General features: G+C 52.4%; 1 protein-coding gene across 1 annotated transcript in view; it reads left to right on the top strand.

Annotated features, from left to right (window-relative positions):
- Positions 1-4012, top strand: part of CSNK1D (casein kinase 1, delta) — a 39192-nt gene that overhangs the window by 7420 nt on the left and 27760 nt on the right. The window lies entirely within an intron of this gene.

The raw sequence follows: 4012 nt of genomic DNA, 5'->3' as shown, positions 1-4012 counted from the left end.
GCAAGGCCGGGGCGGCGGAGCGGGCGTCGGCTTCCTCCACGCCTAAGGTCACCGCAGTAAACAAAGGCCACGGTCTTTCTTCCGCAGCCCGGTCCGGGGCTGTCTGGCTCCCCCCACAGAGGCTGCCCCTGCGTCTTGCACGCGTGGGGGAAAATGTCAGAAAGACCCAAATGCCTTGTGGGAGTGGGGGAGTGGCCCGGCTAGGAGCGGAGCTTGCCCTCCGCCTCGCAGCCGCCCTGATGACTGACCGCTGGGGGTTCTCTCTCACCTGTGCCCCTTGGCCTTGGAGCGGTGACTGAGTGCAGATGAGCAAGGGTTAAGTTTAGGTGACGGTGGAGAAAGTCACCCAGGGTTAAGATGCTGGCGAAGTGAGAGGCAGATGAGGTAGTTGTACTCATGAGCTGTCCTTTAGACTGTAACAGTCTCACGGTAGATTTCAAAAAACATGGGATTAGAACGTTCTGGGGTGTGTCATATTTACAATGGAAAAATATGCACGTGAACACAAGTGTAATGAAAGGTTGGCTTAAATCTTCAAGTTTGTAATTTTTTTTTTTTTTCCTTTTTTGAAACGGAGTTTCACTCTTGTTGCCCAGGTTGGAGGGCAGTGGCGCGATCTCGGCCTCCCAGGTTCAAGCGATTCTCCTGCCTCAGCCTCCCTAGTAGCTGAGATTACAGGCATGCGCTACCACGCCAGGCTAATTTTGTGTATTTAGTAAAGACGGGGTTTCTTCATGTTGGTCAGGCTGGTCTCCAACGCCCGCCCGATCTCAAGTGATCCGCCCACTTCGGCCTCCCAAAGTGCTGGGAAGCCACTGCGCCTGGCGGAAGTTTGTAATTTTAAAGTAACAATTTTCTGCACTTGTCAGTGGGATTGTGCAGTGCACGAGTTATTCCAAGACCCCTTGCATTTGAGGATATGTAGCCTGAGGCCTGCAGAGTGGCTGCTGCAGACCTTTGAGGGGAGCTGTTTTCTGTTCCAGCAGCCCTAGCTTTTGGGGCATCTGTCATCCAGGGTCAGGAATCCCATGGGATGTCAGTAATGCCTCTGGTCATACCTTCTAGATGAACCCACATGTGGACAGTACCCAGTTCTCACTCCCTTCCCACTTTTCACTAGAGAGAGAAGTCAGGACCCGGTGGGCTGACAGCGTTAGGCTGAATCCATACATATGGGTGGCTCATACTTTGGGTGCCTGGTTAATCTGCCGGGTAACCCCGTCATATGCCACGTTGTTGCTTTTGAACCTGTACATATGCCTTAGTGGCCTGCTGAGTAAGCAGGACTTAGACATTTGGGTTTGACTGTTTAAACATTTATACCAGGTGGTCAGCTGGATGTGTTCTTGGCAGTGTTTTGGAAGTCAGGGTGCTTGGTAAATGGAAGTCGTTTGGCTTATTTATAGAACAGTAGATTTTGGCGAAAGTTTTAATCCCAGGATCTGAGTTACACTGCAAAGCCAGTCCATTAACCACCTTTAGGCAGGCATCAAAAAGAAGTATTTTGGGCCAGGCGTGGTGGCTCACGCCTGTAATCCCAGCATTTTGGGAGGCCAAGGCGAGCAGATCACTTGAGGTCAGGAGTTCGAGACCAGCCTGGCCAACGTGGCGAAACTCTGTCTCTACTAAAAATACAAAAATTGGCCAGGCATGGTGGTGGCTGCCTGTAATTCCAGCTACTTGGGAGGCTGAGGCACGAGAATCACTTGAACCTGGGAGGCGGAGGTTACAGTGAGCCAAGATCATACCACTGCACTCCAGCCTGGGTGATGGAGTGAGACTCTGTCTAAAAAAAAAAAGAAAGAAGTACTTTGAAACTATTTGTTCTCTTCTCTGAGACCTTGTCAAACAACTTTTCTGCTTTCCAAAGATAGAGTCAGACAAATTTTGGTGTGGTTGTCACCAAGTGATTCCAGAGGTGGAGGGTGGAAGGCTGTCTCCTCACTCAGCGTTCCACCCTCCAGGCCTCACCTCTCGCTGGGCATACAGTCGTGCTGGATACGGGATTGCAGGCGGCTGTGGCTCTGACTCCCTGGGGTTGGACCCCCCCCCAGACAGCCATCCGTCAGGGTACACGTCCAGTTACTTGAGTAGGGTTGGGCACAGCTGAATTTTTTTTTTTTTTCCGTCAGCATTGGCTCCTGGCCACACTGTGGTCCTTTCAGATGACCCCTCTGAGGAAATGAAAGGCGAGGTGGTCACGTTAGCCGAAGTAAGGCAGTTTGGAAGAAGCGTGGGTCTCAGCAGAATGGCAGTTAGAGTCAAAGATGGCTGATCTGAAGACCTTGAGATGGGTTGGTCATCCCCACCATAGTTTTGTTTGGGCAGCCAGTTAGACATAAATTGAGGAACTAGGTCTTCCATCTTGACCTCTGCGTGTCGTGTGTATTCTAGTATGAGTATCGTTAAGACCATTCCTACTGTTGTCACTGTGGTGTCCTCCAGGTGGGGCTCACCTTGCTTTGAGCCTGGCTTTTGGGTTTTTGTTTTTCCACTGGGGACTTTCTGTGCTTTCCGGTGTTTGAGCCCGGGAAGGCGGGGAGAAGGCTGTGCTTCAGTGGAGTGCCCGTGGGCTAGAAGTGTGGTGTGGGCCTGCCTGCCCCGACCCTGCTGTGAGAGTTGGAGGGCAGGGCTGCAGTGCAGGACCCCGCTGGGTTGTCGTGTTCCAAAATTGCCCCTTCAAAGGGGGCAGTATTTTGGGGCGATTTCTTGAATGCCCAGGCTTTGGAAAGTGGGACCCCAAAAAGAACAATCTCAGTCTTCAGTCTGAGATTGCCAGATCTGGAAGGCCCTTCAGGAGGGCAGGCTGGAAGGCGGCACAGCCCACACACAACCTGTGGAGTGCACACCTTGGCAGCCTGTCGTGTGACCTGGCCTCGGCCCTGTGCTGCCCTCCACATTCGTGTCCGTGTGGTGTGGCCATAAACCAGAAGTCCTTTCATTTTTGCTGGCAGAGTACCACTGAAAATAAACTTGATAACATTTGAAAACAGACAGTGTCCTTAATGTGGACCACGAGTTCCCAGCCCCAGTACCCCAGGGGTGTCTGGGGGAAGGAGAGGGTTCAGCTGGGCCAGCTTAGAGGGAGAGGCGCTGTGTTCACCCCACAGGGGCCCGTGCAGAGAGGCAGTGAGAGCCCAAGTGGCCTCTGTTCTCACCCGTAGTGTGTTCTGGAGGTGAGTGGCAGGACCGGATTACCTGGCTGGTGGGCTGGACAGGTGCATCTGTTGGCATTTGTACTTAATCCCATCGCACCATCAGCTTGTCAGGGCCTCCGTTTGTCCACCTGTTACATGGATGGACTGACCTCGTAATGTGCACAGGTATCTTTTGGGAGCTAACTGCTTCTTCATCTCTGAAGCACATGTTTTTCCCCTCACTGACTGATTTCTCAAGAGGCAGCCTGCAGGGTGCCTGGCATGCAGTAGGACCCCAAGACGTTGACCAGCGGTGAGAGGAGAGCGGCCACCTGTTCTCACTGTAGCTTCCGGGGTCTCCTCACTGCAGTGTTGAGGGCTGTAGCCTCTGTTGACCTTGGACTCTGCTTAACTCAAGCGTCTGTAATGAGAAGTCGTGGTACTGCTGACCGCTGCCCTGTGAGGTGACCTTTGTCCTGCTGCTCAAGGCGTCTCCCTGTTTCTCTGTTGACAAGACAATCAAGCCTTAATGGGAGTTGCCAGCGTCCAGGCTGGTAATTCAGAATTACCCTCCTGTGCCAGGACAGGGCCACACTCTGGTTAGGTTCACTTAATTCACCATCTGCTTTTTTTTTTTTTTTTTTTTTTTTTTGAGACGGAATCTCACTCTGTCACCCAGGCTGGAGTGCAGTGGTGCAGTAGCCGGATCTCAGCTCATTGCAAGCTCCGCCTCCCGGATTTACGCCATTCTCCTGCCTCAGCCTCCTGAGTAGCTGGGACTACAGGCGCCCGCTGCCTTGCCCAGCTAGTTTTTTGTATTTTTTATTACAGAAAGGGTTTCACCGTGTTAGCCAGGATGGTCTCGATCTCCTGAC

Source organism: Mandrillus leucophaeus, unplaced genomic scaffold, assembly GCF_000951045.1.
Source record: "Mandrillus leucophaeus isolate KB7577 unplaced genomic scaffold, Mleu.le_1.0 Scaffold1, whole genome shotgun sequence".
Lineage (NCBI taxonomy): Eukaryota > Metazoa > Chordata > Mammalia > Primates > Cercopithecidae > Mandrillus > Mandrillus leucophaeus.
Note: the sequence above shows the minus strand (reverse complement) of the source record. Positions and strands in the feature narration are given on the sequence as shown.